The 23,992-nt window shown below is 35.0% G+C and overlaps 1 protein-coding gene and 1 non-coding gene across 15 annotated transcripts in view; one reads left to right on the plus strand and one right to left on the minus strand.

Annotated features, from left to right (window-relative positions):
- TBC1D5 (TBC1 domain family member 5) overlaps positions 1-23,992 on the minus strand; it is a 544,964-nt gene that overhangs the window by 445,529 nt on the left and 75,443 nt on the right. The window lies entirely within an intron of this gene.
- Positions 19,522-19,594, plus strand: TRNAM-CAU (transfer RNA methionine (anticodon CAU)). The gene has a single exon. It is a non-coding gene; the product is annotated as a tRNA-Met (tRNA).

The following is a 23,992-nucleotide window of genomic DNA, read 5'->3' on the forward strand; positions in this document are numbered from 1 at the left end:
AATGCTATTTAATTTTTTTAAAGCTGTTATAATAGGTTAAACAGCAGTCTCAACATCACTCTTCATCTCCCACTGGACAAAGAATGGCATTACAGGACTGAGAATAGAGAAAGTGTATTTACATTCATAATGTTCCTAACTATAACATTTATGTCAATTATGATTTTACATTTGCAAATACAATAATTTTTCGTGTCAGTGCATACTTTGCCATTCTTTTAACATTAACATTCTATGGTTATTACAATATCAAAAAATCATACCTATGAAATACATAATGTTCAAGCCAATGGAAGAAACACTCAAAACTAAAATAATAATGTGTCCAATAATATATTCAGTCTTAACCTTACCTTATTTTCCTACAAAGGAATTTAGACTATTAATTCAGAAGTTTTAATAGTTTTGAGTTTAGCAAATCTTACTTTTAAAAATATTTTCATTATCTTTTAATTATTTCACATCAGTTTATATATCACATAAATGATATACAAATTTCCTGTAATTGTTTTAATATCAAAAATGTACTAATCATTCTATTATTCTGTCTACTGGATTTACCTAAAGAGCATATCAGTAGTATGTACATTTAGAACAAAACAAGCTTTACCACTTGAAAACCTGTGATTTTAAGACTAATTTACCTTGTCAAAATTTATTTTTAAAGTAAGAAAAAATATATATACAAATATCAACAGGAACGGAGGGGAGGCAATTTTCTTTTTTTTTTCACCCATCAAAAAAGTGGCAAACCACATTCCTCCATTATACTTAAATAGGCACTCTTCAATTAGCTGTAGATTATTTCTCTCTCCCTTCTAGAACATAAAGTCCATGAAAGCAGGTTCCATACTTCTTATATTTATATGGTGTTTGAATTTAGGTAATCAATTAATATTTGTGGAATAAGTGAGCAATATCAATTTATCACCTGAGACTTGTAATGAATTGTAGTTAGCCCATAAGAGAGATGCAAAGAAACAGAACATGGTCCCTGCTCTCTTGATACTTAAAATCCAATTATCCACACAGGGCCTAGATCCAACTAAAAACAAAAGTGCAAAACACCAAACAGAAAGTGTAACAAAGCAAAACAGGAGTTTTAAGAAGAAGGTGAAATCACAGTAGAACACACTGTTCAGGAAGATTTCACAGAGAGAGCAAGACATGTGCTGCAGTCTGGAAAACATAACCTTGAATAAGTAAAAAGAAAACAGAAGACAGATAGATCCCAGGGCACAAAGGAGAAGGAGAAAATACTATAAAATGGGAAGGATGTACAGATATAGGAATTCTCAGTATCTTGGAACCATTTTGACAGAAATAAGAGAATTTTTGTTACTGACTAGTGGAAAATACGGCTAAGTGGTAAATTAGGACAACTTTATGGGAGAACTTTGAAGATCAAGCTAGAGACCCCAAATTTCAATCTATAGACAAAGTGGAACCACCAAAGGTTCCTAAGCAAGAGAGTGACAGAGTAAAAACAATGCTTTAGGAAGATTAATCTGACAACAATATACGGGGCAGATTGAGGACAGCAAAAGCCTCTGAAGTATTCCAGGAATAAGGCTGTAGAGGAGTGGATTAAGGCGCCAATTTCGGGAAATGTTAAGGAACTGCCAAGAACAAAACCTACTGAGACTATATACTCTGACTGATAAGATATGATGGGTAAGGAAGGAGATCATGAATTCCTGGGCCTAAGAGAAATAATCTAAAGGGTAATGAGAGGGAAGCCAATAACAGCTGGATTTGGCTGGAAAGAAGAGGTTAGGGGCAAAATAATGCTTTCAATTCCATACATTCACTGTGGTGGGAAACAAAGTATTCAAGACAGCAGGAAATGAGAAACAGAGACATGAATGAGGTCATATGCAGAGCTACAGACTTTAGAGTTCTCAATGAAACTATAAAAGTTTAAAACCTTCAAAAGGAAGGGAAAGGAACAGTAAAGAGCAGAGAGTCAAGATTATACTATACTATTTAACAAAGGCTATAAATATATCTGTGGAAATTAACTAAAATAAAATGGAATGACTGGCTTTATTGGATAGTTAGTTCTAGTCCAGAAGGAGGGACTTAGGAAATAAAGACACAACATCCAAAAGAGAGGGCACTCAAAAAAATTTTTACCCAAAGTTGGTAAAACGTGCAGGGTCCTAGAAAGTAGTGCAAGGAAACATGAATTTTAAATACTGTTCTTGTTCTAGAGAGAAAAATATTAGGATATAAACCAGAGGGAAAAACTAAGTATCTGAAGAAACTATAAAAGTTGTAAACATATAACTTTCATTTGTATTGCTTCACTAAGACAAAAGCTAGGACATCTTTCTTTTAAAAGGTCCTAATTCTGGAATCTATATAAAGTAAATGCCCATAAAAGACAAGAAAAAACATTTCATCTGCTCCTTATGGTTTATATCAGTTACATTACTCCCCCTATTTTTTCATTAAGTGCATTATTTATTATGTTTTCTCAGGTTCAGGTGTCTATGTAAACTAGATACTATATCAGGATTTCCTAATTTCATTAAATATTCCAATGAGAAAATAACAGGTATTGTACATATTTTTAAAAACATACACCCCAATTTGAGAGTAATTTACAGGGTGCAGCCTACAGAAGAACACAGCATTCATAGGGAAAACAGAAATTAAGTTCTCAAACCCCAACCCTCCCACCATTGAGCCTTGAACAGAGAAAAGCAGCACAAACTTCAGGAAAAGGCTTAGAACACCAACCATAAATGTAAATGTATAATAAGGTTTTAAAAAGTTGTTTTCCAGAGTGCACTTTATCTGAAGAACCCTGGGAATAATTTAATTGTGTCAAGATTTAGGGATTCCAATGGAAACGGGAAAGCTTTTGAAGGTCTGATCTTCATCATGATACATAAAGAGGAGATATGCTCATTCATCAGCACAAGAAGCACTTGCTCTGATAAGTAAGTGAATGTATGCACTCTATGTGGGTGTCTCACTCTACTAAAAGATATTTAAGCTAATCAATAAGTCAGATATGTTCTTAAAAATGCTAAGTGGTTGTTTATGTGTGTTAGATTTTCTGTATGGCATATTAATGTACTCTTCCTGCATGATATAGTGAACTTAGTGATGATAAATATGTGGTAGTCTGCCGCCTACATTTTCACTGACAGCAAATGGAGTGTAAAACTGGCATTGTAAACTGAAAAGAAAGAAATTAACTTCAGAGGTATGGAGCACTAGTTTCATCTTATTAATTGCTAAATCTAAACTCTGGTGGATTCACTATTAAACTAAAGACACAAGTATATATATAAATCAGCAAGTATCAAATATCTACTTAGCTTATTAAAACAAGATAAAGGATTAAAAATCATAAATTGGTCTCTGTTTAGACTGTCCAAGGAACAAATTATTCCATTTGAATACAAATTATATTTTGTGCTTTGGGAAAAATTCCAGACTACAAATTTAAGTTGAAGAATAGACATAAATGGCAATTTGGTCTTTAGATATACAAAAATACATAATTATCTTCCTCAATTAATATAGTTTAATAAAAATTTTCAAAAGTGTGAAATAAAAACATTCAAGTATCTACTTTATTAAAAGACAGCTGTGCTAGTAAAATTGATTCTATAACATAATAACCTGCCCCCTCCAAAAAAATCAGCAGCTGTTTAAATGAATGTAATCCCAGCTATTTTTCAGTATTAAATAAAATCTAAAGGCAGAGAGAGAAGAAAGCCTGTCTTAATTCCTCTTCTTTGCCAGGTAACAGTCTAAGGACAATATCCAGCACAAACAGCAGCACAATCTCAGAATTCATCTACTCTCCTGTCACTGCACACTGAGGACATGAGAATGGCAGACTGCAACGACCAAAGACTAAAAGAATGATGCAAGCCATCACACTATGAAACATGTGGCTCCTTTATCCATAAATAAGGGCAAAAAACAAACCACATATCCTATCCATGTTGACTTCTATCAAGTGAGCTAGAAAAACTATTTGTACCTTTGCAAAGATGTCAAAGAGAAGCAAGAGAGGAAGTAGAAAAGGAAAGAACAAATGAGATAACATTTTAAGAAAGGGAGACAGAAATTGAAGTTTGAGGTGTTAGTCCTATTTGAAATAATTCAATTGGCTACTTAGAAATTGAATGGCCATACAACTGTATCCAAACAGGGTCACTCACTCCCAAGAGTAGAAAGGTGCTGTAGAAGGCAAAATAACACACCAACCCCCTCAAAACGCCCATGTCTTAATCCCTTAAGAATCCATGAATATGTTACCTTACATGGCAAAGGGGATTTTCAAGATATGATTACAGTCATGGACCTCAACATGGAGAAATTTTCCTGGTGGGCTCAACCTAATGACAAGAGTCAGGAAAAAAAAGATGCTACAGGAGAAGAAGGGTCAGAGAGAAGCAGATGAAAAGGATTCAATATGCTATTGCTGGCTGGAAATGGAGGAAGTGGTCATGAGCCAAGATATAGCCCCTTATACAAGCTGGAAATGGCTCATGGTTTACAGGAGACAAGAAAATGGAGACCTAAGTCCTACAACCACAGAGAACTGAAGTTTACTAAAAAACTGAATGAACAGGAAATAGATTCTCTCCCATCTTGATTACAGCCTCATGAGACCCATGCTGGACTTCTGACCTACAGAACTGAGTTTAAAATTCCATGTTTAAACTACTAAGTTTGTAATAATATGCAAAGGAACAATAAAAATACAGAAGTGCTAGAAACAATTAGAGCAGAATAACAGGCATACAAAGCACTTTCCCAAGCAAATTAGGCTTATGATCACCCTGCTCAGAACTACCACCCACACGCACAATTCACCAGTACATGTTTCTGACACAGAATCATTTTATCCAACCCAGGATTCAAACCCTTATCTTAACAACAGAAAGTTTTAATCCAAGTCATTTTAAGTTAACATTTCTTAAGTAATTTCCAGGAAAGAGTCAAACCCTGTAAGAAGCTGCAAATAGTCATCATGTACTTTTTAAGACCCATAACAATTAAAACTTCATTCCACATATTAGTACATACTAGTTTCTTATATTCTGTATTATATCCTTATTTTCCTTTTTCCCAATAAGATTTTCACCACCTCTGATAACAATTCAAAAGGAAATGAAATAGGTAAAGGTTTGACAAACTCTCCTGAAACATCCCTTTCCTAAGCATGTGAAAAAACTATTCACTCTAATTTAGGCACAGAAGGTCAGAGAATAGGTTTCAATAAAAGACACAAATGTTCCACTTAGGCTGACACTTAGGCTCCTCTTTAAGATGGGGGGGGGGGGGGCAGGAAATGTTCTTTATCATTGAGAAAATAGAGCTAGCAGTCTGGATAAAACAGCATTTTATCTTTCAACCCAAGTTACCTGTAAAAAGACATGTGCATTTTATTAAGCTTGAAAGAATGTAACTTTCCAGAACCATATACTTAGGAATAAAGTCTTCTAAAACTGAATATAAATGCTTCTTTTAATTCAATGTAGTCCTCACTGAATTTCATTTAAAATTAAATATAAAATTATAGGTACTATAGAAATTGGTATCCCCAACAATTCGTTTGTAGATGTGGTATGGCTCTCCTAAGAACTACAAATTTCATGTTGCACTGGCCCTGGGAAGAATTAATATTATTTCAAGGAATTCAAGAGTCACTGGGTCCTAATTCCAAAGCTGTTTTAAGTCAAAAGTAATTATTGCTTAATGTCAAGAAATCAATCTGCTAAACAACTGTAATTAGACAGAGATCAGGAGAGAGGAGCAGAGGGAGAGGGACAAGCTGACTCCTCCCTGAGCAAAGCCCATTGCAGGACTCGATCCCATGACTCTGGGATCATGACCTGAGCCAAAATCCAGACTCAGCTGCTTTAACTGACTGAGCCACCCAGGGGCCCCAAAAGGGCAAAATAATTCTTGTAGATTAATGCTTTAGTATGTGGAAATACATACAAAACCAAAAACAAATTATTACAAAAATGAGGTCATTACTATAAATTAAATATGTAACCTTGAACAGCTTTCTTACATATCAAACAGAAAGCAACTAGAAAATTTAAGAAAAAGATGACTCCACTGTTTCTACCTGAGCTACTAGAAAGATGGATCGGCCATCAACAGAAATGTAAGACTACAAGTAAAACTGGTTTGGAAGAAAAAGAACAGGAAGTCACTTTTTAACATAAAAAAGGTCAAATAACTGAGCTTTGATGCCCTCCAATTAAGTAGGTAAGAATAGGAGAAACCAATGGAGGAAAGTCAGAAGCAACCAATGGGGCAGAGAGAAGCAAGAAGGCATAATATCCTGGAAAACAATGAAGAAAGTATACCAAGGAGGACAGACTTGTATCAAATGCTAGCAACAAGTTTCAAGTAAGGACAAGGATTGACCACAGGATATAGCAATGTGGAAGTTACTGGTAACTATGATAAGGGCATATTCAGAATAGTTAGTGGTGGAGATTTTTGCCCTAACTATGATGACTCTAAGAGAGAGAATGGGAGGGAAGAATTAGAAACAGCAAGTATAGACAACAATTTGGAGAAGTTTTACTGCATAAAGGAAGAGAGAACTGGGACAAAAGGTGGCAAAAAAAAAAAAAAGTGGAATTAAAAAGAACGTTTTTAAGATGGGAGAAATAACAGCATGATTGCATACTGATGGGAAAGAACCATAATGAGGGAAAAATTAATGAAGCAGGAGAAAAAATTGCTTTGATCCTGTAGCATCCCTATGTGATACTTACTTTTATTGTCCCCACTGAACTGAGGGAGGCACAAAAAAGATTAAATAACTTGCCCAAGATCACACAATGAAATAAGTTGCAAGGCTCTTGATTTTAATCCCTGTATCATGCTGCCTTTCTAGGTAAAAGAGAAATCAGTCTACCAGATATTAAAATATATTATTTAAAACTACAACAAATAAAGAGTGACATAAAAATAGATTTGCCACTGGTAACAGTCTAAAATGACAGGCTCAAAGGTATGTGATAATTTAACATTTGATGGATAAAAATTTGTCAGTGAGCTGGGTTAAGCAGATCTCTCTTTCCTTTGATTCTTATACTAAATAAATGCCAAATGGATCTAAGATTTAAACATAAGAAAATCAGTAAAATAACTTAGAAATATGATAGAATATTTTTATAATCTTGGAATGCAGCCAAGTAACTAAGAATATTATTAAGTAATAAATATAACTACACCAAAATTTTTTTAAGATTTTATTTATTTATTCATGAGAGACGCAGAAAGAGAGAGAGGCAGAGACACAGGCAGAGAGAGAAGCAGGCTCCGTGCAGGGGGCCCAATGTGGGACATGACCCTGGGCCAAAAGCAGAAGCCCAACCACTGAACCACCCAGGTGTGCCACTACACCAAATTTTAAAGTTCTGTATGGTGGGGGGAAAAAAAAACCAAATAAATATGAAATACAAACTTGAAAAATACTTTCATCCTATACAACTAAAAGTAAATATTCTTAATATTTAAAAAGTTTCTGAACATCAATGCAAAAATAAAGATTGTTATCCCAATAGAAAAAGGAGATTTTTTAAAATTTTTTTTCAAAAAGGACATATAACAAGTTATACAAAGAAATACAATTTTAATTTGTAAATCTCCTCCTAATTGGCAAGTATTAAAAATAGTAACAACATCCAGCACTGGAAAGAGTATGGTAATTCAAACGCTATCATATACCACTGGGGAAGAACAAACTAGAGCATCTTATTTAAGACAGAAGGGCAATTTAGAAATGAATCAAAATCTGAAATATACTTAATCTTTTACTTCCACAACAATTTTACTTCTAGACTTTACCAGTCCTAAAAAGATGAATTACACAAATATAACATATAAAGACTCTGCTTGCAATATTACTAAATGTCCATTATTAGGGAATTAATTAAGTTATGGTACATCCACAAAATGAAATTCATTAAATAGCCATTCAAAATGAGGCTGTTTCTGGGGCGCCTGGGCGGCTCAATGGTTGAGTGTCTGCCTTTGGCTCAGGTCGTGATCCTGGGGTCCTGAGATCAAGTTCCATATCAGGCTCTGCTCAGGGAGCCTGCTTCTCCCTCTGTCTCTCTGCCTTGTGTGTCTCTCATGAATAAATAAATAAAACCTTAAAAAAAAAAATGATGCTGTTTCTCTATGTTGACACAGGAGCTGCTAGAGTTTGTAATGCTTTTTATTTTCTTTGTCATACATTTTTGTACTACTGGTATTTTCTACAAAGGTTCATTTATCATATTTTTAATAGCTTTACTGAGATACAATGCACATATAATTCATTCAAAGCATACAATTCAAGCTTTTTATATATACACTGAGTTTGCAAGCATCACTACAATCCATTTTAGAACATTTTACCCCACCCAAAAAATAACCCCATATCCATAAGCAGTTATTCTTTATCTGCCCCAACGCCCCCCTTCTCCAGACAACCCCTAATCAATAAGCAAATTTAATTTGCCTCTTACAGACATTTCATATAGAAAAAAATCATACGATATTACTCAGCCATTAGAAACGACAAATACCCACCATTTGCTTCAACGTGGATGGAACTGGAGGGTATTATGCTGAGTGAAGTAAGTCAATCGGAGAAGGACAAACATTATATGTTCTCATTCATTTGGGGGAATATAAATAATAGTGAAAGGGAATATAAGGGAAGGGAGAAGAAATGTGTGGGAAATATCAGAAAAGGAGACAGAACATAAAGACTCCTAACTCTGGGAAATGAACTAGGGGTGGTGGAAGGGGGGGGTGTGAATGGGTGACGGGCACTGAGGGGGGCACTTGACGGGATGAGTACTGGGTGTTATCCTGTATGTTGGTAAATTGAACACCAATAAAAAATAAATTTATTAAAAAGAAAACCATACAAAATGTAGCCTTTACTGACTGGCTTCCATGTATGATTTTAAAGCCATTCCATTTTAGAAACAAAAAGGTAACAAAACCATCAATTCACACAATTTTCCCAATTAAAAATGAGCATATGCAAATATTAATAATTATTTATTAGCTAACACACAAAAAATGCATACCATATTCAACTAAATCTTTTCTAACAGTCTCAATATTCAAGTAAACATTACACAACAGAACTCTGAAAAAAGATAAAGAACTCTCATAATTCTATGGTTAGTAAAGAATTGAGATTAACCTTTAATATTTAATTAATACCACTTACAACTAGTTACTGCATTTTCTCAACAAGTGATAGATAACAACAAAAAAATTCCCCAAATAATACATTAAGAATCACATGCCATAAGTACATTTACTCATATCAAGTAAATTTCTCAAGTAAATAAAAATTATTCCTACAGATCAGTATTATATATTGATGATTAAAAAGTATTCTGAGGCACAGGCTCCATTTTCTAGCTATACACACACACACAATTATATAATGATATGTGTATACATATAACTTCTTTTAATACTTATTAGCATCAAACTTATTCATCTTTTTCTTCCATCATTAGACCTATTCCTAATCTTTCCTACGTGTCTATGTGCATACTACATTACTAAGGGAGAAAAGCTAAATTGAGGGCAAGGTCGGAGTTGAGGGGGGACAGTCTGGAGAACAATTTGACAATATCTAGTAAGGTTGAATATGTGAAATGTCACTCCCTGGAGGAAGTATACACATTTACAAGACAACTGGTATATAAATGTATGTCTGTTAAGAGTTTGTTAACAGTGAAAATTTCAAGCAGCCTAAATTTTCATCAACAGAATGAGCAAATTGTGTCAGTAAACCTCTACAGTAATTATTTCCCATGATAAAACTCAATGAACATATTTTCCCATAACAGAGGTCATTTTCTGCCCATTTCTCAAATAAAACTAAAATTCTTGTTTTCTGTGGAATGGACTCACTTGGGAAATGGTTGCCTTCTGACCATCTGAGAATTTCTCGGATCACTATTCAATTAGTGATATTCAGTATAAGTTTCAAAATCCTTACCATTGTACTTTGTATGACAATATAGAGGACTAAAAACACTGATTTTTCAATAACCTCACAATAGTACAACACTACATTTTACAGTCAAATTTTAGAAAACCATTTTTCAATATCATGGTTGAAATTTTACTTAAGTTCATTCAATGACATACCATAAAGCAGTGAAAAGGAATACATAATAGCTGCGTGTATCAACAAGGATAAATCTCAAACACAAAACACTAAGAGAAAAATTTAAGTTATAAAGGATATGTATAATAAAAAAGAAGAATGGTGAAGATGCAGAGAAATAGGAAAGCTAATACCTCATTGATGAGAGTATATAATACTACAACCACTATGGAAATAGTTTAGCAGTTTCTTAAAAAGTTAAAAATAAACATATCATATGATTCAGCAATTCTCTTCTTAGGTATCCACTCAAGGGAAATGAAAACACATAGCCATACAAAGACTTGAATATAAATGTTCTTAGCTGATCTAGTCATAATAGTCAAAAACTGAAAAGAAGGTAAATATTCATGGAATGGACTGACAATAAATGTACTGCCAAAACATAATGATAATATTCACCAATAAAAAGAAATGAGCTATAGATACATGCTATAAAGTAGACATACCTCCAAAACATGCACACTGAAAAAAGTCAGATACAAGAGACCAAATATATTATTTCATTTACATGAAATATTCAGAAATGCTAAGCTATGGAGGCAGAAAACAGATTTAATGGTTGCCTACAGCAGAGGGAATGAGGATTAACAGTTAATGTGCAAGAGAGATTATATTCAAGTGATGACAATGTTCTACACCTGACTGATGATAACTGAACCTGGTAAGTTTACAAAAATCTCAATGAACTGTACATTCAAAAAGGTGAATTATATGATATGTTAAATATGGCTCAAGCTTATTTTTTAAAAAGGGATATGTATATAATAGTTCCACTGATCTAAAATTTAATGAACAATATGTTACTTGGAAGAGCAGTATATAGGTGCATATACTTATACCCAACTCAGAATAAATAGCTGCTTCTTTAGAAAGAGGTAGTACAAAGGGACCAGGGATGGAACTTTAGTAATATCTGTTAACAACCTTATTTCTTAAAAAGTGAGAGATCAAAGCAAGGTGTGCATACGCATGTCTATTCCATTACTGTCTGCACTTTTACCAAGTTTGAAATGTTTCACAATAATTTTTAAATTAGAACATAAAGGAATCCAAGGGTAGATAAACAATATAGAAACAAACATTCATATAGAGTTAATGGAGCCAGAAGTCTTTGAAATGAAAATTATAACCACAATCAATCAGATCTATAAAGTTACATTATAAATAAATCAATACTGATTAAGCAACTTCTATGCATAAGTTCATATGACATACACCAATGCATAAAACAAGGCTCCTGTATATCATGAAAGCTTAGGAGAAAAGTCTATAAATACAGAAGAAAGGGTCCAGGACTTTAAGTCAGAGGACTTGGTTTTGAGGTCTAGTTCTGGTGTTTATAAATGACAAGACTAGGAAATTTACTAAACCGTTTCCTCCAAACTTTAGTTTCCTCATGTGTGAAGTGAGGCAGTAATAGTTATATGACAGGATTGTTGTTGAGTATTATATAGACAATCAAGTGAAGCTTAAAGCTTCACTTCTGGAATGTAGGATAAGTACTCGTTAATTCCTTCCTGGTCTCAGGACTGTTGTTGGATTAAATGAGATGGATGGTCAGTGTACCTGGGTGGTGCAGTGGATTAAGCATTTGACTCTTGGTTTCAGCTCAGGTTGTGATCTCAGGGTCGTGAGACTAAGCCCAGTAGTGAGCTCTGTGCTCAGTGCAGAGTCTGCTGAAGACTCTCTCTCCCTCTCCTTTTTCCCCTACCGACTGCATGGTACTGTCTTGTGTGCTCTCTCTCTCTCAAATAAATACATAAATCTTTTAAAAATAAAAGAATAAATGAGATGAATGGTAAACCACACTAGAGAAAGTGTTATATCACTACTAAAAGATTATTATACAGTATCATATCATCATTGTAGAACTAAATTTATTTAGTGGCAAACAAATAATATGTAAAAAGAATATATGATGGGGCACCTGGGTGGCTCAACCACTGAGCACCTGCCTTCAGCTCAGGTTGTGATCCCAGGATCCTGGGATTGAGTCCTACATTAGGCTTCCCATGAGGAGCCTGCTTCTCCCTCTGCCTATGTCTCTGCCTCTCTGTGTGTGTCTCTCATGAATAAATAAATAAAATCTTAAATATATATATATATTATTAATTATTATTATTTTTATTATTATTATCATTAACTGCTACATGCAGGAAAAACTTTAAGGAAGAGGAAATGTCCTCAAAAGACAGGAAGACATTAGCTTTGTGGAAATGAGATAGAGAAGAGATCAGAGCTAAAGAAGAGAAATTACAGGTCTTCAGAACAAGTTCCTTTCTCTAAGAGACCAGATATTTAATACTATGATTCATCTGGGTTTTGAAATGCAGAGAAATATATCCTTTTATGTAGAAAGATTAAGAGTTAATAACTGCATTGTATAGTGTTTCTCTACCCTTAGCTATACCTTAGAATCACCCAGAAATGCTTTAGGAAACACTGATGTCCAGACCTCAGCCACAGCAATCCTGATTAAATCAGTCTAGAGTGGGATCCAGTCATTAATACATTTCAAATATGTAGCCAGGATGAAGACCAGTGCTCCATTCCAAAATTCTTACTCTAATCCTTAAATTATTGGCTGACTAAGCATGGACTGTATCTCCCCCATAACATATTTTTTAAGAAGTTTTTTTTTTTTGGACTTAGTATTAGCATGACTAATTACAAATATCTGAAATTAGTTGAAAAGAAAAAAAATCATCTGCTCAATTTTTTTCTTTTTAAATCTGCTGAGATCCTCCAACATCAAGTATAGAACCTGGCTCATAATAGGTACTCCGTGATCATGAATGAATCAGTCTTTTCTCAATTTTGACCGTTAACTTTATGTGTCAACTTGGCTAGGTCACATTCATTCTAGATGTTTCTGTGTACTTTTTAGATGAGATTAACATTTAAATCAACAGACTTTGAATGTAGCAGATTACCCCCCTTAATATATGGGTAGCTCTCATCAAGTAAAAGCCTTAATTTAAAATAAAAAATAAAAAATAAAAAATAAAAATAAAAAAGAACTGATTCTCCCTGCAGAAGAAGAGGTAATTCTGCCAGCAGAGAGCCTTTGGATTTAAACAGCAATACCAGCTCTTGCCTACTGGTCTACCCTGCAGATTTTGGACTTGCTAGCCTCTACAATCACATAAGCCCAATTCCTTAAAATCTCCCTCTCCTCATCACCCCCCAATATACACTCTTTACTGATTATGTTTCTCTAGAGAATCCAAACTAATACATCAACCTTATCAATGCATTGGATTTAGATTGCAAGACACAACCTATTCCTAATCCCTTTCCAAAGATAACTTCAGTATATATTTATCCGAGGAGATTTCTCCAAAAATGAACTGTAATAGTATCTAAAAAAGGTTTCCTGATAGAATATTTCATTAAAAATGTATTGGGGGACATGGGGATCAACTTTGTTGTGCTAAATTCAAGTGTCTTTACACTTAAAAGGCTACTGAACTGTTAAACATGAAAAAAAAAAGGTACATACAGAACTTTTTTTTTCTTAATTTTATTTTTATTTATTTATGATAGAGAGAGAGAAAGAGAGAGAGAGGCGCAGAGACACAGGCAGAGGGAGAAGCAGGCTCCATGCAGGGAGCCTGACGCGGGACTCGATCCCGGGACTCCAGGGTCGCGCCTTGGGCCAAAGGCAGGCGCGAAACTGCTGAGCCACCCAGGGATCCCCCATACAGAACTTTTGATAATCATCCTAAACTCTATTCCACCAACAGCAGGTAAGTTTCCTCACATGGAAACTCTGTAAGACAGTAAGAGCTCACTGAAACTGAGAAAACTATGAAACTGCTTTATGGCTAAGCAAGGAAGTATGCCATGAGCTGATGTCTGCAATAAGCACAGCAAAGAGGATACACTGAAGCTACGTAAGTAACTATTATCCCTGCTTTAGTCAACTCCACCCTCTACTGAGAACAAAGTTATATAAACAGCCCTCTACTTGACCAAGGTGAGGTAGCTCAGAGACGTATAATACAGGGGATATAAGGTACAGAAGTATGGGGGATTGCTGAATCCATACAATAACATAAATGCCAAATCCCACATTTCTACAAGTATATCTCCTGACTCCCTTGGACCTTATACAATTAGAACTTTCTTACTAAATCAGGCACCATTTGGTGTAGTTAAGGTAGATAATTTATCATTTTTTAAAAATTGATTTAAGAGAAAATGTCAGAATTAGTTAACTGAATTAAGGAAAATAATTACAAATTTCCTCAAGGATCTTTTTAAATTTTGGTAGGGAATCTCAGATCTGCCAAAACATTCTATCCAAAATTTCCTCTTAATGAACTTCTTTTAAAATTTGGCGAATGTAAAATTTAGATCTTAGGGCTGAACAGGACAATGCTGTGAGAAAGAGAACTATAAAAATTTGAAGACGAAAGAAAATGTCTAAAAATAAAATAATTAAGTCACAATACCTTTTTAAGGATTTTTACAATTAAAAAAAGAACAGGTGTTAGCCATTAAAAGCTATTGTTCATTTGATTCCACCACGGTCCAAGTTAAAAATGATGTTTCTCTTTAAAGCAAATATTCATTGTGCTTTTGTAAAACATAAAGGAAATATTTTGATATTTTTTTTCTCAAAGAACTATGGGAGTTTCATTATTTCTATGCCTACAATAATGTAATCAATTACATATTAAGCCCCTACTTACTATGTGAGATTCTTTTTTTTTTTTTTTTTTTTTTTAAGATTTTATTTATTTATTTCGACAGAGAGAGAGAGCATAAGCAGGAGAAGCGGCAGGCAGAAGTGGTCTCCCAGCTGAGCAAGGAGCCTGATGCGGGGCTCAATCTCAAGACCCTGAGATCACAACCTGAGCCCAAGGCAGATGTTTAACTGTCTAAGCCACTCAGATACCCACTACATGAAATTCTTTTAAAGAAATGAAAAACTCACAGAAGCTGCAGGGTAGTCTTCCAGAAGTACAAAAATCCACACACAATCCCTGAGTAAGCGATACAATCCCACACTATATTTTACCATTCCTATGCTTCCATCTATTACTTAACAATTATTAAGAGTATGTAAATGAGAGGTACACCTGGATGGCTCAGCAGGTTATACATCTGCCTTCACTCAGGTCGTGATCTCGGGGTCCTGGGATTTGCCCCACATTAAGGCTCCCTGCTTAGTGGACAGCCTGCTTCTTCCTCTCCCTCTGCAGCTCCCCCTGCTTCTGCTCTCTCTTGCTCAAACAAATAAATAAAATCTTTTTTTAAAAAGTATGCAAATGAAATTATCCTATGTATTAATATGCTTTATGCCACCATGAAGGAATGTTTTAAAAAATCCATCTAGGAAGACAGTTAAGGTCTTACCACTGACGTATTTTCAAGTGGGTTAATATTTTTGAGAACAAGGGTCCTATCAAGTAACCAATTACTTTTTTAAAGGGACAAATCAATACCTCCAGTCCAAGGGAATCCAATGATACTATTAAAAAATTATCCACAGGGGTGCCTGGGTGGTGCAGTCCGTTGAGCATCTGACTCCTGGTTTCCACCCAGGTCCTGATCTTACAGTCTTGAGATCAAGTCCCACCATCAGGCTCCATGCTCAGCGTAGACTCTGCTTGGGACTTTCTCTCTCCCTCTCCCTCTGCCCCTTCCCACTGTGCTCTTTCTTAAATTAAAAAAAAAAAAAAATTATCCACAAAAACACACAAACTACATTTTGTGCATCATCTACATTTTGTGTTGATGGTGGTTATGCAGTATGCACTGTGTTTAAGAACATTACTTCCAGGGCCAAAAAGCCTGGGTTTGAATCCTAGCTATAAGGTTTTAGGGGAAATTACTTAACATTCTCTGAGCCTCAGCAATGTCATCTGTAAAGCAGGGATGTAACTCCTAAAGTAGTTGGGAAGATTAAATGAGATAATCTGCATAAAATGCTTAGAACTGTATCTAGTACTTAATGCTCATTCACTTATTATTTGTTACCTACATTCCTTACCCGTTCCTCCCCTTCTCTCCCTCCCTCCTTTTCCTACTACTATTACTACCAATCCTTCTGTATTCTTTTCCTTCCAATGTAATAAGGCCACCTTTGCAATATTTCTTGGCATCTGCTTCCCAGAGCATTTTTTTTCCTTACACAGTTTGCTGGAATATTTTATTTGTGGCTGGCTCTGACTTTATGTTAATTGTGCTTTTTGTTTCCTGCAAAAATGCAGTGCCTTACTATTGCTGTATTTAGAATTGTAAATTTCAAAATCTATAAATAAAAAGTTAAAATAAATAATTTTACAGGAAGCTAGTCCTGATTATAAATGCAGACTAATGACTTTTTTCCCCCAGCAAAAGAAGAATAAAAAGAAATGATTTGAAATAGCCCAAAATCTGTTGCTTGTAAATAGTATTATATAGTATTACTTTTTTTATTGGTCCAAAATTAGGTATTATTAATTAGTGAGTAAGACCTCAATGAATTAGTTTGTATAGGTTTTAGGTTTGTTATATAAAAATCCTATAAAACTGCATTAATTTGGTTAACCATGTTTTAACATCTAAATTTTTTTATATTCATATTTTTCCAATACTACAAACTCACAACACCCTTTCATGGGCATTCTCTCATCAGAAAATTACAGCAATTAACTGAGCATGACCACTGTGTTCTAGGAACAGTGCTTAGCATATTTCTAGGAGGCAACTGTTCACAGTAGATTTGAAATAAAGTTAGGCAACCTGTCCTGGTGCTAGATATAATCATATATATTATCATGTTTAGTTGATGTAATCCTCACAAACCCCGTAAGGTAGAGAGTTATTCTTAATTTCAAGATTTTATAGATGAGAAAAAAGATACTCAGAAAGACATACTGACTTGTTCAAGATCACAAAGACAGTATCTGGCAGACACAGGACCCGAACCACCCCCCCCACCACCAACTTTCCAATCTGCCCTATATTTTAAACCAAAATGAACTGTAACATTAAAATCACATATTTTAAATAAAGCCTATATTCCTCACTGAAAATAAATTAAAATGACAAATACTTTCTTCCACTCAGTATTAATGGTTACTTTAGACACAATGCAAAAGATTAAATGAGACTTTAAGCAATTTTAGTTTCCTATGGACATCCAGTAATTCTTAAGTGTGGAAAAAATTAACCTTTCCTTATCCCTCCACTCAAGTGTGCATGGCTACATCCCCATAGAGTTTAAAATAGGCTAACCAAATCTACTTTTTAAATCAGATTCATTACCTTCTACAAATGATTTTGAAAAGAAGCACTGACTAGGAGGAACATAACATACCATGACAGGGAGAAGAGGAATCAATTATTAAGCCAGCAAAAACATGACATCTTAAAAATATACCTTTGTATCAAAAAAGTTTGATGAGGTATGTATAAACAAACTATTTTAACAAGGTAAAATGAGCAGTTTTTTAACAAAGCAGAAGCTAGTAATTTCAGTACACGTATTTCAGTAAATATATTCATATGCATTACTCCAAAGGGGTTTTTAAAGTTGACTAACGACACACACTGGCATACCATTAAATTCTCCTTCTGAGGTACATAATACTCATAACTATATTTTGGAAATATTTTCTGGTTAGAGTACATTTTACAAGATTGCTAACAATTATATCCCAGAAACAGAATTCTTCACTCTCTACTCCCTAATTTCAACTTCTCAACAATTATCAACCCTCCATGGAACTTTCTGGAGGCTATGTGTGCCCTGCCATCACCAGAGTCCACTGAAATACAAAGAAACAAACCCAGGTATGGAAATGTTCAGAGCATCAGTAAACTGCCAAATATTAAATAGGAGATGCCCTTAATAGCAAGTACAGATTTGTAGAAAAGAGTTAATTCTCAAAAAAATTGACATTTTGATGGCATGGATTCTAAATGTTCAACCCTAAAGCTGCATTACTATAGACATGTGAATTTTACAGTTATTATGAAACTCTACCTTACATAATTTTCAGTATTCATTCATTCATTCATTCAATATTTATTTATAGCCAGGCACTATTCCACATGGAAAAAACTTTTTAAAAGTAACAGAGTCCCTGACCTCAATAAGTTTAGTTTGGTAGTGCTATCTGCCAACAGTAGGCATAAAACTTCTCTGTGTAACTAGTGGTTTTCCATATATAGATGGTGGTATTATAAATTTTTATTTAGAAAGACTATTATGTGACTCTAATGTCAAATGGATGACAGGTGACTTGCTATGTACTTAACAAAATAAAACAGAAAATTAATTCCATAGTCCACTTCCTCCCATAGAGTTCTAACTTCATAGCTGAAACCCATCTAAAGTATGGTTTGTATAAAAAAGGACAAACTTTTAGAACACTATAAACTTTTATTTTATATCTTGGAAACATGACAATTATTATTATTATTATTTTATTATTATTATTATTGTAAAATCATTATGAACATCTCCCCCAGATACCTATTTGTTCACTTTTTAAAAAGATTTATTCATGGGAATCCCTGGGTGGCTCAGCAGTTTAGCTCCTGCCTTCAGGCCAAGGTGTGATCCTGGAGTCCAGGGATCGAGTCCAACATCGGGCTCCCTGCATGGAGCCTGCCTGCTTCTCCCTCTGTCTGTGTCTCTGCCTCTGTGTGTGTGTGTCTCTCATGAATAAATAAATAAAATCTTAATAAATGTTTGTTTGTTTATTTATTTATTTGAGAGAGAGAGAGAGCACGCGCACGCACGCACGAGAGCACGAGCAGGGGAAGGGGTAAAGGGAGATGGAGAAGCAGACTCCCTGCTGAGCAGGAAGCCTGATGTGGGCTCCATCCTGGGATTCCAGGATCACTATTTTTTTTTAAGATTTTATTTATTTATTCATGAGAGACACATAGAGAGAGACATAGGCAGAGGGAGAAGCAGGCTCCATATGGAGAGTCTGATATAGGACTCTATCCCAGGAAACATGGCCCAGGAATGTGATCCCAGGACTCGATTCCAGGGATCACAACCTAAGCCAAAGGCAGATGCTCAACCACCGAGCCACCCAAGTGCCCCTGGGATCATTTTCAATGTCACTTTTGGATATCACATACTTCTAATCTTCAGATTCTCTCATATACTACTAGTCCAATGACTATAGCAGAAACCAATTAACATCCTCATACAATTTATACAACCTGAGTATCTCTACAATTGTTATTAAAAATTACAGGAAATGAGATGACAAATGATGGTCAGCAACATAGTACTGAGCCCAGTTTGTTACAAGAGTCCACCCTGATTTTTATCCAAGATACTTATTTTTAAAACCAAAGACACTTCACAGGGCACCTGGCTGGCTCAGCTGGTAGAGTATGTGACTCATGATCTCAGGGTCATGAGTTCAAGCCCCATATTGGGTGTAGAGTTCACTTAAAGACAAAACAAAACCAAAGACAGGAGCACCTTTACAGCTTCACAGGATATGCAGAGAGCACTACAGCAGACTTCCAGAAGAATGGGTTTAAAATGTTTTACTCTGAAATAATTTTATGCTTATAGAATTTTATGCTTGTAAGAACAGTAGAGTTCCCACATACTGTTAACATGGGTTCCCCCAACGTTAACATCCATAACTACAGTACGATATTAAAACATAAAATTAACATCGGTTCTATACTAAATTACTCAAAAGTTTTCCAGCTGTCCACTAATGCTCTTTTCTTTCTTCTATTTTGTTTTTCCCAACTTTTTTCTATTCCAGGATCCTATCCAAGATCCTATCACATAGTCTTCAACAATCTGTGATAATTCCTTATCTTTCGTAACAATGATACTTTTGAAAAATACTGATTATTTTTTAAAACATGCCTCAATGTGGGTTTGTCTAATGTTTTTTCTAGGATTAGACTGAGGTTATGTACATTTTTGGCAATAATATTATATAAAACAATGCTGTGCCCTCTTATCAGATATTAGCATGTCTTCTTATTGGTGATGCCAGCCTAGATCACTTGGTGTGTGCCAGCTTTCTCCACTGCAAAGTTACTATTTTTCCCTTTGCGATTATTGAACATCTTGGAGAAATACTTTTAGATTATGCAAATATTGTTTCTCCTCAAACTTGCACCCTTTTTTTTTGACATTCATTGCTATCAATGAATGCATCTATATCTATATATAGATCTATATCCTGCCTACAAAAACTACTATTATGCTGCTTGCTTCATGGTAGTTTGCTATTACCTGGAGTCCTTCCATGTTTATTAATTATAATTCAGAAGACAGTTGTTTATATCAAATACCAAGGTCTCAATAAACCATCAAAAACAAAAACAAAAAACCCAAACCAAAAACAGTAAGTATAATGGACAACAGTATTTCATCTTGAGCTATAATGACCTTAACTCCCCAAATTAGATGTCTAGCAGTTCCTCTTTGAAGGATCTGTATCTGAGTAAGTTGTTAATGACATCTGTCAGCAGCTGTAGTGTTTTGTTTTATATAATTGTAGCCTCATTTTTTATTGCAAGTAATGCATCATGATGCATATTTAAGGTTTTCCAAATAAAGAGTCTTGAGCAATCTATTTTAAAGTAGCTAATACCACAGCACATTTGAGGCTAAGGGGTAAGCATTCCTTCAGAACCAAAACAATGAGGACAGCAAATATTCTGCCCCTGAAAATCTAATCTCATTCCTCAACCTGAAATCTCACCACATGAGCATAAAATTACAGTGGTAAGGAGAGATTTCTTAGAATGGTGAATTTCAAAGCACCACCTTTCAAGACTCTTTTATTTCTATGACAGGATTAGGATCTGCAAACATGAAATATAACCTTATTCACTTATCTTTCACAAAAGGAAAACCCATCAATCTAATGCTAAAAGGCTTCAAGCTTATTTCTAAATATTAAAAAAAAAATGCCTTATTTACCAAAACTTTATTCTTCTTGTTTGTTCATCAAATACTGCAATCTTACATTGAGGTAAAAAAATGTCAACCAATTATTGTGTAAGAGAAGTTCTACTTTTTAAATCTAAAGACCCTATTATACACAGAATTATTTTAATAGGCAACTGAATACACTACTGTGTATTACCAAGTATATTCGACCATTATAAGCATACCCCTTTAAATCGAATTCTTCAAACGAAAACCCTAGTAAACTTAAAATTAACACAGTGGCATATAGCAAATACTCTAAGTGTTTTTTAGTAAATAACTCGGTGATGAACAATACATAACAATGGTCCATAATTCCTTCTGGATTACATCCATTGCAGGCTAAGAGTTCAAGCATACCTCTTCCTCTGCACATTCAGAAATCCATTCGTTTTAGTTATTTCTTAAGAAAAGACATTAAAATGACTTAGAATATAATCTAAATGACATGGAAATAACATTCTTGAAGTTTATCACCCCAAAACTACAATATATTTGTAAAGGATATCAAGTCATTTTTTAAAGTGATTTATTTTCATAATGGATATCTAGGTGATAAAAATAGATGAGAAAACAGGAAATCCCACTCATATTTCTAAACTTACAAATTACTGCCATGATGAGTCCTGGAAACTATTGCAGGATCATAGTTGTAGGATTTATGTTGACTTCATTTCTGGTTGCAAGCCTTAATATATTAAAAACAAACAAAACAAAACAAAACAAAACAAAACAAAACAAACCTTGGTCTAAAGCATGGCCATGAGCAAGATTTTATTTGAAAGTCTCTTGACTATTGCTAGGAGTACTGGATAAGTCATGGTGGTCATTTTCTGACAGTTGCATAGAGAGCTTACAAGGTACCTAAATTTCTATTTCCATATTATTTCAAAATAAAAATTACTTTAATATAGGATATTGCTAGTTTATGCTTTAAAACACTACTTTGTATTACTGGAAATGTATTTTAGACTGGAGTGGAGAAAGGAAATTGGCTAGCACTGGTAAATCTATGCTTAGGAGAAAGAAAACTGCAGTAAACCACTTCATCTTTTATCAGATCCCAAATGACCAGAGGATAATTCTAACCAGCAGGGGGAGATAAGGAGGGCAATAGTAAGACAAAGAACAGGCTACAGGCAAGAAAAGCAGTTATAATTATAGCTGAGAACACGGAATTTGTTAAAGGAAGTCTACTGTATAATTATATTTGAAAATTTAGCAAGATGCCCAGAGGCTGACTCGCAGCTGTCAGGAACTGGTAACTCTACTTCTGTTCATGCAGCGGCCACTTCAGCTAGTAAATCCACTATCCAGACATTACTAGAACTGACATTTGGAGTAAAGGGATAAATCCCCTCATAAGACACTTTTTTTCTATAATGGATGAAGGCATCCACTTCAACAAAGTAACCTTTTCTCTTTAGCTTCCTTTTTAGACTTAGCTCTCCTCCATCTTCTCTCCCTCAGAGAACTATCTCATAACAAATTATCCAGATGCAAATCTCTCCCCTGAATTCTGACTATCATGAACAAAGCTATTGCATACAATTCCAAATCAGCAGGTTTACAACAAAATTCATTTCCCTCCACTCTCACCTTGCTTGGAAACTGTCTTCCAATGGTACCAGCATTCTCTCAGGTAAGCAGGGAAACTCAAGATTTACCTTTGCTGTGTCTTTCCTGACCTCCTACCCTATATTAATTCATCAAGTTATTTATTAATTTTTCAGTGAAATTCTCTCATCAATGAAAGATATGTTGAAGTCCTAAATCTCACAGCACAGCATGTGACCTTTCTTGGAAATAGGGTCTTGATAGAGGAAATCAAGTTAAAACGAGGTCATTGGGATCCCTGGGTGGTGCAGCGGTTTGGCGCCTGCCTTTGGCCCAGGGCTTGATCCTGGAGACCCGGGATCGAATCCCACATCGGGCTCCCGGTGCATGGAGCCTGCTTCTCCCTCTGCCTGTGTCTCTGCCTCTCTCTCTCTCTCTCTTTCTCTCTGTGACTATCATAAATAAATAAAAATTAAAAAAAAAAAAAAAAAACGAGGTCATTAAGGTAGGTCCTAATTCAATATGACTGGTGTCTTTATAAAAACTGGAGATTTGGACACAGAAACAGACACTCAGAGAGGGAAGATTACCTGAAGACACACAGAGGAAACATGGCCATCTAATGGGAATGATGTATCTATAAGACAAAGAACACCGAAGACTGCTGGCAAACACCAGAAGCCAAAAGACACAAGAAAGAACTCCCCTCTAGAGCAGTCTGAGAGAGCACGGTCTGCCAACTTCTTGAGTTTGGACTTTGAGCCTCTAGAACTGTGGCAATAAATTTCTACGGTTTTAAGCCTCCTGTTTTCGGGATTGTGTTACTAAAGCCCTGAGAAAGTAACTCAACAACCCAGAAACAATTTGAACCCAGTTATCTAAACCCTGTACCACCAAACCTGTGCCTGATCTCTGAATACTACATCCCCACACATGCAGCTGGCCATGGCAATTATTTTGTACCATTCTTGCTCACACTCAATTACTGAGGCCTGCTTCCTAAGTGTTTCAGAGATATGTAAAGCAAGGTAAAGGAAATAAGAGAGGCTGGAAGTAGAGAAAAGAGCAAGATTATTTTAGATAATGTACTCAGAGAAGACCTAACAAGGTGATATTTAAGAAGAGATCTGAAGGAATTGAGGAAATAATAAGCCTTATGGACACCTAAGGGAAGGGTTCCCCCCGCCCCCTCCCCCAAAAAAGGAAGAGCAACAGCAAAGACCCTATGTGGGGCAGACCTACAGTGTTTAAGGAACATCACTGAGGCCACTGTGACTGCAATAGGGGAAAGGAAGAGAATGAGAACAGATGAGGTT

The sequence above is a fragment of the Canis aureus genome, chromosome 22 (genome assembly GCF_053574225.1).
Source record: "Canis aureus isolate CA01 chromosome 22, VMU_Caureus_v.1.0, whole genome shotgun sequence".
Lineage (NCBI taxonomy): Eukaryota > Metazoa > Chordata > Mammalia > Carnivora > Canidae > Canis > Canis aureus.